Consider the following 15,173-nt stretch of genomic DNA (forward strand, 5'->3'; position numbering starts at 1 on the left):
TGAATCAAAATTTTGCCACTACTGCTTGGAGCAGCTTCCCAGCAAAGCCATGAAAGCAGCATATGAAAAACAGACATGATAACCATATTTACCTCATTAGGATGTTTGAGTTCTGAGTGAATCCTGCATAGCATATGTTTAGTGGAGTGATTGATACAGACTAGATGCTGAATAAATACGTTAATATTTTTGTTGCTCTCTGCCTTGTTTACAGAAAGTATGCCTTGTTAGTTGTAAACATAGATCTTCATCCTCCCTTTTTATGGAGCTCTATTTATCGTAATTGAATGAGAGAAACAAGACACTATAAAATTCCCTGGAGTAACTGGATTCTGAATATTCATTGCTAGTGTTGTATTGCAGCCATTATGTTGACACAGAATATCAGTGGTTTAATTCTTGTTAGCAATCTCGGCGGTTACAATTTATCTGCTCAAATTACCATGAGTCATAAAGAAAATCTTCACATTTGGTCAGTACTATTTCTCATGCTCACATAACTGAACGCTGGGCTTAAGTGATTGAGATAACCAACTCTATTCTAATCATATTCCTCATCTTAAGTAAGTTAAATATTACCATAGATACATTACACTCTTCTCCTGGTTTTTCAAAGGCCTGTTTCTAGTACAATGTAATGAACCTTTGTCGAGGACTGGCCTTGACAAAAATACCTCTTACCAGGGTAGGGGCATGGGAATTTTAGAAATATAAGTAAAGAATATAAAGATGCATAAAAATAATATAACAGAAACCATAGAATAGTATTGGGAGGGTATTCCCATGATAACTGAAATCGTCCATGTTTATTTTTCCATGACTTTTATGCCCAATGTAAATAGGGGGTGGAGAAGGTAACAAAAGACTTTATTAACATGATACAAAGGACAACTCAGTCAATCGCTTGATCACTCTGAGACATCAAATTGTTAGCATTCTGTTATCTAGGCAGCAAAGCTGCTCTAGATCATGTATCCTGAAGGTGGCCCTTCCACAAATGAACTCATAGTTAGTGTCACTTGGTGACTGGCATTTAGCCTGGACTCTTGCATTCATCTCAGACTCCATGAAATTTGAGAGAAACATTTCAGAAAAAAGTTCTGAAAAGGAGAACATTAGAATGGCAATTTTGGCATTCCTGGATGAATAAATAATAAAGATATGCATATATATGTATGACATCATCATCTCTCTATGCATACACTGACTGCTTTTGTAATAAGGAGCCCAAAGTAACCAGGAGACTTTTGTGACCACTGCGCAAATGACCACACTTAGAGGGCAGGTCAAATTACATTAATTCAGTTGATCACAAATAATAGTCCAGCACCTCTGTACCATGAAAGCAATTACCTTAGGTACACAATACCGTGATTAAGAATCCAGTCCTTCATCATGGTTACCCAGTTCTTGCCGGCTAAGTGAGACATCTTAAGTGACTTAAGTCTAGCAGCAGACACTGCGTGGATTAGACACTGTGTTGCTGTAGATTAGAAAAGAGGAAGCATCATACTGGATCATGGAAATATTAACTTTTATAGTCCCAAAGGACTTTAGTGAGCACGTGTGATACATCAGTGGGGGGTGAAACCTAATTCTGTAATAGCTATCTTTTAAGACAGTTTCTAAAAACATGTATTTTGAAGTACTTACTTTTCTCTAAGAATTCTTCAAGGCTTTGAGACATCTCCTGGATCTTGGACTTTTTCACGTACAAACCCTGGTAGGTTTGTTTTCTTTTCAACAATTAAAAGGCACATTCTCTGAATGCAAGGGGAGGGGTTCTTTGTCTTCTGCTTGCTTTTCTCTGTGCATATGCCATCCCTCAGTCCCAATGAGGGAGACTAGACCTTCATTTCTGTCAGATGGCCCAGGCTTCCAATGAGCTCTTTTCCTACCAGCTAAGTGATAAGGGCAACTCAGTCCTTCAGAGATTATGGTTATGAAACAAAATCTTTACATCTTCGTTACTTTTCTGATGCTCTGATAATTACTCTGACCAAAGTAACTTAAGTTCATTTGGTCTCACAGTTCCAAGTTATGGTTTATCATGATCGGACGGTCACAGTGGCCAGGGCCTGGGGCAGCTGGATTGTTAAAATAGATTATTTGCACCATAATTACCTGAGGACTAACAACAATGCCATCCCGTGTGCTCCACACAGATCCCCATGCATCAGATCATCGAGGGCAAGATTCTGGGGTTCTGTGCTTTACAGTGACATTTCTGGTGACGCTCAGCCATACTGAAGAGCTTTCTTGGCACATCTCTGGTGTGGTAGGTCCTTCTGTCTGTGTGTGTGTTACTTTTATTGGTTAATGAATAAAGAGCTGCTTTGAGACTATGGCAAGGGTAGAACAGAACTAGGCGGGAAAAGCTAGGCTGTATGCTGGGAGAAGGAGGGTGTTTTACATTGGCATGTATAGTATAAGAGGCCACGCCTAAGTGGGTAGATAATTTAAAGGCTACTGGCGGTAGGAATTCCTACTGCATATCTCCTACAAGAACCCCTTGGACTTTATGGCTGCTTCCTATAGCAGTAGCAGAAATCATCGTAATTAGTGGCATCGCATTCTGATTATCAACTAAATACCCAGAGCCACTCTCCATGTTCAGTATCTCCTACTTAAAACAAATGAAGCATGGTATACCCAGGTCAGAAAACTGAAGCAACATAACTTGTACGCACAAAGCCCAGAATTCAAGTCTGCTTAGTGTCAGGTGCTATAATTAGGGTTACCATGGCTGTCTCTCTACTTGGAATTCAAGATTTTCTCCTTGTCTCTGGAATTCTTGGCTTTCTTGCTCTTCTCACTTATCCCATAAACTTAGAACTTGATTCCATTTTTAGGCATGGCCTTATGTAACTCAAGCGGGCCTTGAACTTACGGTGTAGCCATGAATGGTCTTAAATTTGTTGTCCTCATGTCTCTGACTTCCAAATGCTTCAATCATGGCAGGAACGAAACTAGACTTCATGTGTGCTTGCTAAGCAAGCACTTTGCCAACAGATCCACATCTGCAGGCCACTGCCACAGCAGTAATACTCCTTTCTTTTCCTGAAACTGACTTCTTTCTCTAACCTATAGCTTTTTATGTTTAGGTCTGACTCAGGTTCTCATGCAGATTACGCCATCCCTTGGGACTTCAAATTGACTTACACAATACAATCTTAAAATGTGAAAGACGTCAACATGTCACTGCTCTGACTGTTTTTCCTACTGTGTTCTGTTGTTCGGACCTGACTGTTATTGATGCTATGATTTATTGAGGTGGAATCCTTAAGGTCATGGTTCCTGCTCTGTGCCTGAGGTAGTTCTACTGTTATGGCTGACCTGTTCATGAAACCTAGTTCCTTGTTTTGTCCCAACGCAATGTCATACTTTGAAGGCATTGTGCATGTCTGTTGGAACAGATAAAGCAGATATCTTTGGTCCTCTGTTCCTAGTAGGTTTTCTTTACTTTTAAGTGTAAGTTTTAAACTTCCAGATTCCTTCACAGGCCCAACAACTAAGCATGCTACCCTAGCCTTGGTCTTTGATTTACTCTTCTCCATGGTTCCCTGCTTGCGATTCTAACATTGGCACACACAGAACCTTAATTGCAGGATGTGTGTTATGAGCAGAGAGAACTGTGCAATAGACATTTCAGGATCAGGAGGAACAAGCAGGAGGACTACTCAGAGATGTGTGAAGGATCTCACTGTGGAGCATGGATTTGTAAGATCCATTCTCACTGCTCACGGACTCAGCTTTTCTGTATGTATGAACTCTTTTGTTCCTGACATATCAGATACATACACACACTTTCAAGCATCAACAAATAGGTATTCTAATACGCCTGTGCTGTCATCACTATATGGGGATGAGTTCTCATGGTGGAGATACAGAAGTGGTATAAAGGTAAACAGGATGCTCTAGGCCTCCTTCCCATAATGATGGGCCATAAATGAATTCATCTGAAGGCCATCATGAGTTTTGATGGGCCCTGGGTGTAGAGCATGCCATTTCTGCTCACCTGCTTACTTAACATGTATAGCCCTCGCAAACATATCTGATGAATAGGTCACTTACATTTCTCTCCTTTCTGCACGCTCACTTCACCTTGGTGTCTTCCCCAACAAAACCACCCAAACTGTCTTTACTAAGGGCACAAATGACTTTGGGAACTTTACTTCTGGTGAAAAACTATCTGTCCTCTTTGGTTTTTTTTTTAATCTTTTTGCAGTCTGTAAAACAGTTATCACCATTTCCTTTACGGATTTGAAGGTCAAAATAATAGCATGTATCTATGTCAAGAGACTATATTTTTATTGGCTTGCTGAGTGCACGCAGCCAGGAAAGCATGGATGAGTTTGACCACAGATCTCCTGGAGTCTATAGGCTTCTCATCCCTGAGCTCTCAACACACATATCCTGGGCCTGACTAGGCCACTAATCTTATGTCTACAGCTTTTTTAAAAAATTTTTACCATTTTATTAATATGACATATACAAATTAGTACCCTGTTCCTTTTACTTAACATGATATTTGAAAAGCATTCCTGTGGTCACATATATTAGCAATTCATTCTTTTTTATTGTTGTGTAATAGTCCATTGTGTGGCCATACTGCGTTTTGCTTAGCTACTTGATGGATATTGTGTTTTGCTCATTTTTTAGTCATACTGAATGCTTCTGCCAGATTTTTTTTAATCCTGTGGTTCATTTCTAGTTCTATTTTGCTTTTAAATGACTGAAAGTTGTTTATCACCAGCTTACAGCCTATCTTATTCTCTGCTTTGCCCTTGAAAGATGGGGTTCAGCTATTGGGTAGGGTGTTCTATAGATGTGAATTAGATCAAGTAGTTTTATAGTGTTTTCAATTCTTTTATACCCTTCATATATTCAAGCTGTATTGGGTTGAGGAATGCACTCAGAGCCCCATTTCCTCATATTTCCTCAGGCCTTTGGTATTCGCCAGGATCCCCGGAGGTCTTTTGCATTCATCCTTGATACCAACGTTGTGGAATTTATTACATTAGTGCTTCTTAGGCTTCTTCATGTCCACACTATCGCCATTGAAAAATTTAAAAAATATTTTTATTTATCCTTTGAAAATTTCATACAGGTAGACAAATTTGTTGTGAAATCCCCCAGTCCCTTGTCTCCAGGTCCTCCCTCATCCACTCAGTATATCTCCTTCCCAGCTTTATTAGTCTGTTTGCCACAGAGTCCAGTGTGTGCTGTTGAGAGCTGCATGGTATAGGATCAGCGGAGGGAGCATGGAAATGTACCTGGGCCATAACTCTGGAGAAAGCTGGTGGCCTTTCCCCTACAGATATCAGCTGCCAGAATATCCTCAACTAAGGGAACTGTCCTTTGTTTTCTTAGCTAACCTGGATGGAATCTACTGACCTTTGATAAGTGAAGACCTGGGTTCCCACTGTGGACTTTTGGCGTCAGAACTGACAAAAAGACCATGAACTCTTAGCTGAGAAGGAAGTTTACCACGGCAATTATTATGAGGTTGTTAATGGCTTTCGGCTGTTTTTGGTGGCTAGAGCATTTTTAAATAACTTTGTCCACATTAATAATTTATGTAAATTCACACAACACTATTCTCTCATGCCAGCATTCCCTGCAGATATCAGCTCCCTCTTTTAGAAAGAGTATCCTCATCTGCCACACCGTCAACATCTTCCTTTCTTTCTGGGCACTATTCCTTTAAGCTTTGCATCATTTGGATATTCACACGTCTTGGTGCTTAGAAAATTTGCCTGTTTTGGCTTCTTGTGTAATGTCTTCCTCATGAAAGATCTCATTTATTCCCATGGCTCCAGTTGCCACTATAATTTACTTCAGAATTCTTCTGTCCATTGTAGGCTTTTCTTTTGAACTCCAGATCCTTTTATTCATCAGCTTATCCTATATTTTCCCTCCTTTACGTTATTGGCGACACAAACACAAGTCCAAATTTGAGTGTGATCTTTTACAAGGTTTTTTTTTTAACAGCACTTTTTAGCTCATAAATATTGCCAGCATTTTTCATTATTCTTGATGTCCTTAGTAGGCCCACTTCTTTCTACAGATCTTCACTAATGATTATTACTAAGTATTTCCCACTTTATTTTCTAAATACTCGTGTGATAGGACTTTTTTTCTCGTGGTCATTATACGAATCACTACTTTTGAACTACTTACAAGCATCTTTATTTTTTTTTTCTCTAAATTCCTTGGGCCATCTTTTACAGATGAAAAAAGTTATGATCTTTACCTGAAGTCATTACTATATATTTACTTTGCTCTTAGGATAATGATAAAAATATTCTGTATGATATATGTGGTCCTGCATGATCTGGCTCTCCTGACCAGTCCAGTCTTAACTTCTGCCTGTGGTCCCATGTCCCTCAGTCCACAAGGACCTCCTTTCAGTTTTTCAACACCGACTTTCCAGACTTCCTGCAGCTACCCTTTCATCTGTTTTCATATACATGGGATCTCTCCATGGTGTCTAGTACTTTTAGTATGAAGTTATTTGCTTCATAATTTCCATGTTCATCTATGGATTCCACACTCAAGTGACCTGTATTGATCATGTATAATAGATAGCAAGTACGAGTCAGATTCTCAAAAAGATATACTTAATGTATTAAAGCCAAAGAACACAATTTATGTTCATCGACCTTGTTCTATCTGTATTAGTTACGTTTTTGTTGCAGTCACCAATATATCTGATAACTTTGACTTAAGCAAGGGAAAGGTTTATTTGGCTCACAGTTTTGGTCCACCATGACAGGGAAGATCTGAAGGCATGGAAGGCTCAACCATGGTGTTAGGGCATTAGCTGCCTGTGACTCATAAGAAGCAGAGCAGAGATAGTGACAAAGCATGGCCATCAATGGCCTATCCCTAGTGACTTGTTCTCAGCAGTTGGGCCCCACCTCCTAAGGTTCTACAGCCCCAAACAGGGCTGCTGGAAAAGGGACCAACTTCTTCAAACACTTGCCCTGTGAGGGTGGACTCCTCATTCAAGCTATAATAGCATCTCCACATTATCATTTTTTTCCTTAAATATTTTTTCATTCAATATATTTTGATTGTTTTTCCCCTCAGGAAACTCCTCCCAGATCTCCACCTTTCTACCCACCCAACTTCTTATTCTTTTTTTCTCTCTCTCTAAACAAATGAACAACCCAGTAAGATAAAAAAAATGCCCAAAGCCCATAAAAAGCTAAACAAAACAAAAGCCATGGTGTCTGTTTTGCATTGGCCAGCTTCTGCTGCGCATGGGATCTGCTCTGGAGAGCGGTTGTTACCCAGGGAAACTCCATTTCCCTTTGCCTTTTCCTTTGCCAGTGGGTAGCAATGGGAAACAGCTTCATGGTTAGGGTGGAAGCCCATGTCTATTTCTCCCTCTTAGTGCTGGGACCCCATCTGTCTTGAACCTTATAGGTCTTCTACATGCTGGCTTGGTCTCTGTGAGTTCATATGCACATCAGTCCAGATGTGTTTGAAAGCCACTGCTTCTTTGTAGTCATCCACAACCACCGGCTCTCACAGTCTTCCTGTCTCCTTCTCCACATATGTCCCTGAGCCTTGAAGGAAGGGGTTTGATGAAGGTATTCTTTTGTATGGTTCTCTCATTTGTAAGCTGGTACTGACAATATTACACACTGCATAGAATTAAAGTGGTTACAACGCTTGTCACTTATACATAGCATCCGGAAGTCTAGTTAGGGTTTCAAATCAATCACTTGTTTACACCCCAAATAATATAGACCACTTATTACTTCGTTGTCCTGTATTAAAAATCTTAAGGGACAGGCATTTGTACATTGGTTCCTCAATTAGACTGTTTTCTCTGAAAGAATTATGCCTTATTGAAGTGCCTCACGATAAAAGCCTAGAGTAAATATTTGTGAATGGCTTTCTTTTAAAACATTGTGCATTTCAAGGTTTCCATTCAGATTCTATTCCTTGATTCTCCTTAATTTTATTCATTTGTCTGTCCCCAACTCCCAGAACTGTTTTCACAAGAGTAGGCCCATGCCAGAGACCATGACTTTAAAATTAGCATCAATTAGGACAATTTGTAAATAGGGCTAGCATGGACTAGGCCGGCTTCAGGGCTACGGGATCCTTTCTTGACTTCTGAATGCTGTGACTTGCTGATACCCACTTATTAAAACATTAAAACTACCAAGGACCATGGAACAGCTTTGCTATCAAAGCATATTCTAATAAAACAAAAAGGGAATCAAAAGAGATGTCAGCATCAAATAAGGTAACCAACCAACGGAGACACCTTTCAATCAGTTGGAGTCAGGCGCCAATCAAACAGGTACAATTGAGTAGAGGTGAACACAAATAGGCCAGCTGCATGAACTGCATGAACTGTTTTAACAGGCCAGTCAAGGTGCAAAAAAGGAAACAAGGCAAGAGAGAAAGAATTTAATTTGCTGGACTTGTATGGGTTTGAGGGGGAGTTTAAGTCAAGTGCGATGTTGGTGGGGATGCTGGTCATCAAACTGATCCATATTTGAAGGAGAATTTCCGTTTCTCTAATTGGTTGATGCCACACAGACAGGCCTGGCCTCAGAGCCAGGCTTGCCTGCACGCAGCTGGAAGGGCCCACAGCTGAGCCCAGAGTTGAATAGAAAGCAGCTCCACTTGGTGTATGCAGGCTTCCAATGGGCAGTACTCTGCAGGGAGCAGGGCTGATTTAGACAGGGATTTGCAGAGCCAAAGAGAGCAGGGACGCTGACATTCTCCGAGCAGAGCTCCTTTGGCTTCCTTTAATCAGGACCAAAAGCTTACAAGAGACAACCGCAGGTCACCTCCTGTTTTCCCCGTGTCTTATCTACCTTACCATCTTTCTGAAACTAGGGGGAAATGTCACGACCGGGTTCCACGTCCTTTCCGATTTGATTCCGAAGAGTTACTTTTATTTTTCAGTTTTATCTTGAATTATACTTCCATGACTGACAAGGGGCCTCCCTTTTTTATCCACCTCCCCATATCCCTCCCTATGGCCGTTCAATTTTCTCTTGCACTTCATTTAAACACACTCCCGGAGCATGTGATAAGGCCGATCAAAAAGTAGGTAACTTGTAATCTCTAACTTCAAGTAAATCATGGAAGATTAATTTTATCTTCTATAAAAGATGGAATAGCGTGTGAAATGGGCAATTTGAATATTTTCAGGGTAGAGGAGTCTTGCCTTACTTGATTGCTTTAAACCAATTGGAGAGATTAAAAACAAGGAAAAAAAATTGAAGACTTGCGCTCCCCATCTCTTCCCCTACCTGGCACTCCCTCCTTTATGAAGCTTGCATTGACAGCATAATGAAGGCACGGCACAGCTGTCAAAGGAAGTGTCTGAACAGTTGGGAAATTGCAGGCTGCGGCAGAAGTGACTCAAGCGCGCCATTACCCTTGCTGCATTGAGAACAAATAAGCCACCTGCCCTTTAGGTATGATTTGATCTGTTTCAATTGGCTCCTGTATGCCCCCTCCCCCGAAAATTCCAAACGTTTTCTTCTTTGGTTTCTGCTCAGGGAACTGCCGCCTCAGCAGCTCACTCTCTCCTCTTGGTGCTTTTCTTCCCTGGTTCAGCCCCTTGCAAGCGTCTTAAAGACAGCCGCACATCTCCCATGCTGTGTTAAAGGAAGTCTCATCTTCCCGGTCACAATTACTTCACCTTGGGCTGCTCTGTCTGCAAGCTATGCTAGTCTGGCTGGAAAACTTGGTGCATGCTGTTACTCGGGAGGTAGTTTCCTTGGGCATGGTTCCGTCTCACAGCCAAATGTAGTTTTCTGTCAGAGGTAGGCTTATCAGAAGCAGTCTAGGATAGCATTATCAGTCTGAGATGGGGTCGTTAATTAAGCTATGGTGGCAGCGTTAATGCGGCTCTTAAGTTCTTACTAGACGTTCCAGGACACGGCTCATGCCTTCTAGTACGAGGGTCTTGGTGTCTCCTACACCTGACTCATTGAGACTGGGTAAGTTGAAGATAAAGTGACAAATGAGTCTCTAAGGCATGGGTTAGGTGCAGGGTAGACAGCAGGGAGCATGTGATACTCTTGTGACTAGCTGCTGGTTATGGAGAGAGTACTGATTGTCCTCTTCAGAGGAGTTAGAATCATTTATGAGGCAAATCCCTTGGCATATCTGAGGGAGTCTCTAGATTGTTTTAAGTGAAGTAGGAAGACCCACCCTAGGCACAGGCAGTACCACTCCACGGGCCAAACCCAGACTGAATGGAAAAGAAGACATCCATCAGCCTAAATACCAGCATTTCTCTCTCTGCATGAGGATGGAGTGTCGCCAGCTGCCTCATACTTCTCCCGTAAGGCCCCCAGCCATGTCACAGTAAATTCTCCCTCTCTTAAGTTGTTCTTGTTAGGTATCTTGTCATAGCACAAGAAGGTAGCTAACTCACCGTTCTTACTAGTGATAGTCTTGAAGAGAGCTTTTAGTATGCTGCCCCGTTTGAGTTTCTGTGATGATGACCTTCAGTGATATGGATCTTCTTCAGTAGCAATGTGGAAGCCAAATAAACCCTTGCCTCCCCAACGTGCTTTTCGGTCATGGTGTTTCATTGCAGCAATAGAAACCCTAACTAAGATAGTCCTGGGGCTAAAACTCAGGTCATCTGGCTTGGGAGCAAATGCTTTTATCCACCTAACCATCACACTGAACAAACTCATGATATTTACAACTTACAATGAGTTTATGAGGCTGCAATCCAGGGTAAGTTGAAGAAGATGGGTACTTAAAACTCATTCTTCCCTTATCCAGATCGCTGTGGCTCCTCACCAGTTACAAACGTAAATAAAAACCAGATTAAATAAGTCTTCAATGTAAACATTATCTTGGGGTAGGGAGAGAAAGGGGGTGAGGGAAGGAGAAAGGGGAGAGAGAGGAGAGAGAGAGAAAGGAGTGAGAGAACAGAGCAGAGAGAGAAGAGAGAGGAGAGAGGAAAGAGAGGAGAAAAAGGAGAGAGAGAGGAGGGGGATGCTGGTGAATAGCCCTGGGGGCACCCAGAGATTATCAAGCTCACCTCAGAAGTTTCCTTTTCTTAGTCACCTCCCTCAGCTCCAATCCATCTTTCAAGCTTCCACACTGTTACCTTGAAACTATGGCTGATTGTATCATCTCTTTATTGACTGACCTTTAATGGCTCATGCCATAGAGCATGAATTCCAAGTTCTTTATCATGAAATTCAAGGCCATACAAATCTTCTTTCCAATTAACTTCAGAGACTTTTCCAACCACTTTCCTTAGACCCCAATCTGTTTCCTTAACCTGATAGCGTCCCAGCTTTTCTGAGTCCACTCCTGTGTGTGTTCACTTTCTTCCCCTTATCTCAATTGCTCTTAACATTGTTCCTGATAAACCCTTCCTTCTGTAAGGTTGCTCTCGAATATCACACTCCCATGAAGTACCTTGTGTTGTCCTACTTGGAAATTATACTCTCCAATAAATGCTCTAACACAGTCTGTCCTATGATTGATTGAGACATGTCTCCTGATAGATTATGAACCGTGTAAAACTCCGTGGCTCTGGGTTTGATTAGAAAGAACTACTGATCCTATAGATTTATTACTCTAGGTTGAGACATGACAGGAGTGGGAATTCATATGTGAATTCAGAGCTTGTCTGAGTAGTGTTACAGAAAGAATGCCAAGGATGCTGGTTTGTCTGAGAAATGGATAAACGCAAGTCCAGGGGTAGGGGATAGAAGAGTTGGAAAAAGAAAGCCAGAGATAAATAGTTCTGCAAATAGTTAGAAAGATGTGGCTAGGTGCCAGGGTTGTGTAGGAGTTCTGGTCACCCACAGCACTGTCTTTTTGGCTGGGCTCTAATAGAAAGAATTGGGTCAGGTCAGGAACACAGTTCCTTTAAGGGCTCCAGCCACTCTTGGCTGTCTTTGTGATTCTATTTCTCTCTTCTCTCCACGCCTCCTTAACATAGTGCTTGAATTTAACAAGCCCACTGAATATGTTTGTTGAAATTATTCAAAGTCAACAGATTTTATTTACATAAAAATACTGTATGAGATGTGAACAGATATGTGTGTGCATGATGATATTTTGAGAACAGTTAAAAGATAGTCTGTTTCAGCAATTTTCAAAAATGATTCTTTTGTGTTTTCTATGTAGACCCCACTCCAGGTAAACTTATATTCAACAGTGTTTATGTAGCTGGGAGGTCTTGGATATTTGATTCCATGCCTATCGAGTATTTGTGTGAAGTCTGAGTCATTGGTGTAGGAAGAATGAGGAAGAGCATTCAGCCACTGTAGTCTTTAGCATGCTGGTAATATAGAGAATTTTCACTTACCTTTCAGATTCTTTGACTCCATGATGCTTCAGAATGGCACAAGACACTAAGAATCCCATCATTTAATGTTCTGTGGTTCAAAATTTGCAGGGTGAGTTCTGATGACAGTGTTGGATTTTGAATCCCAAGATTGTTCCTAAGTCATATTTAAGATGATTTCTATGAGTACTAAAACATGGACATCTTTATTGTGACCCTCTAGAAACATAGAGTCACTTGCAGGAATTGGAAACATGTTGATACTTATATATCTCCTTTCTCCATGGTATAAATATGATTTAAAGTCATTTGGTAGAATCTGCATTTCCAAGGGAAGCAAGGGAATAGGGTGGTAGCAAAACACCAGAGCCACCTACTATGGGGAAGGACCCTTTGTTTCCCTCTCAGGGTCAAAATAATATGTATTTCAGAGTGTTTAGGTAAGTTCCTCAAGAAAGTACTTGTCTGTAGCCTGTTCTTTGCAGGGGGCCAGCGGCTGTTTACCCTTGTTCCCACCATCAGTTAGAGAAGAACTACGATTTCCAGGTGTGTCAGGGAGACTCTGGCATCACCAAAGCCCATTCAAGCTGTATGTATGGTAGATAGAAATGGGAATAATGGGCAGAATTGTGGAGATTTTGATTAAAGCATACAGAAGAACATTTGGCAGATGGAGCCCTTCAAAAACTAATAAATAAATGCCTGTCTGAAGCAGTGACTGCTCAGTCTCTGGACTGATTATAAAGCAAGTTGGTGTCCTGATTATTTGGACATAGAGGTGGAGGGTGTGGAGGATGGTAGTGACTGGCTTATGAATACAACTGATAAACTCTGAAAATGTTTTGTTCTACTAAAAAAAAAAGAGCAAAGTCCAACTACTTATTGTTAGTACCATTAATATTTCTAAGATGTAGAATCCCCAGTCTTGTGGTTTTTAAACCAAATATTAAATCTAATCATGTGGGCTTTATCTAAGGAAATAATATTGGTCACTTGTATTTTAATCCTGTTGGAAGCAAACAATCACTAAAGAAAGAGAGGAATCAGTGGCTGCAAATTTACCAATAACTGTGAAATCGAACCATAACTGGCTTTGGGGAGATTAGAAAGGATATTCCAAGACATGGGATAAAGGCTGTTCATAAACTTTATCTCATGTATACTAAATTCTTTGTTTAATATTATATTTTTATATTGTACAATTTATTTTATTTTTTTGAAAAAGAAAACAAACTATTTTTTTTCATTTTACATACCAATCCCAGTTCCCACTCCCTCCCCTCCTCCCATCCATCCCCTCCACCTTCCCCATCCATCCCACCCAATCCACTTCAGGTGTTCATAGGTGTGTGGGTTAATATCTGGGTCTTCGATTTGATGCCATTGGTCAACTTGTCTGTTTTTATGTCAATACCAAGCTGTTTTCATTACTGTAGCTCTGTAATAGAGCTTGATGTCAGGGATGGTGATGACTCCAGAAGTTCCTTTATTGTACAGGATTGTTTTAACTATTCTGGGCTTTCTGTTTTGCTATATGAAGTTAAGTATTGTTCTTTCAAGGTTTGTGAAAAATTGTGTTGGGATTTTGATGGGGATTGCATTAAATCTATAGATTGCTTTTGGTAAGATTGCCATTTTTTATTATGTTGATTCTACCTGTCCAAGAGCATGGGAGATCTTTCCATTTTCTGGTATCTTCTTCAGTTTCTTTCTTCAGACTTAAAATTCTTGTCAAACAGGTCTTTCACTTCTTTGATTAGTGTTACCCCAAGATATTTTATGTAATTTGTGACTATTATGAAGGGGGATATTTCTCTGATTTCTTTCTCAGCTTCTTTATCCTTTATATAAAGGAGAGCTACTGATTTTTTGAGTTTATCATGTATCCCGCCACATTACTGAAGTTATTTATAAGCTGTAGGAGTTCCCAAGTAGAGTTTTTGGGGTCATTTATGAATACTATCATATCATCTGCAAATAGCTAAAGTTTGACTTCTTCCTTTCCAATTTGTATCCCCTTGATCTCATTTTGTTGTCTTATTGCTCTAGCAGAACTTCATGTTGAATAGATAAGGAGAGAGTGGACAGCCTTGTTTTGTTCCTGAATTTAGTGGAATTGCTTTGAGTTTCTCTCCATTTAATCTGATGATGACTGCCGACTTGCTGTATATTGCTTTTATTATGTTTAAATATGTTCCTATATCCCTGATCTTTCTAAGACCTTAATCATGAAGGGGGGTTGAATTTAGTCAAATGATTTTCAACATCTAATGAGATGATCATATGGTTTTTCTTTAAGTTTATTAAAATGGTGGATTACATTGATAGATTTTCATGTGTTGAACCATCCCTGCATCTCTGAGATAAAGCCGACTTGATCTTAGTGGGTGATTTTTTGATGTCTTCTTGGATTTGGTTTGCCAGTATTTTATTGAGTATTTTTGCATCTTTTTTTTTCATGAATGAGATTGGTCTGTAATTCTCTTTCTTGGTTGAGTCTTATATAGTTTCAGTCAGGGTAACTGTTGCCTCACCAAAAAAGTTTGGCAGAGTTCCTTCTGTTTCTATTATGTGGAACACTTTGAGGAGTATAGGTATTAGCTCTTCTTTGAAGTTCTGGTAGAATTCTGCACTGAAACCATACGGCCTTGGTTTTTTGTTTGTTTGTTTGTTTGGGAGACTTTTGATGACTGCTTCTATTTCCTTGCAGGTGTAGGTCTATTTAAATTATTCAGCAGATTTTGATTTAATTTTGGTACATGTATGCAGAAAATTGTCCATTTCTTTTTCATTTTCCAGTTTTGTGGCATACAGGCTTTTGTAGTATGATCTAATGGGGTAAGCCAGACCCAAAAAGAGGAACATG

The sequence above is a fragment of the Microtus ochrogaster genome, chromosome 1 (assembly GCF_000317375.1).
Source record: "Microtus ochrogaster isolate Prairie Vole_2 chromosome 1, MicOch1.0, whole genome shotgun sequence".
Taxonomy (NCBI): Eukaryota; Metazoa; Chordata; class Mammalia; order Rodentia; family Cricetidae; genus Microtus; species Microtus ochrogaster.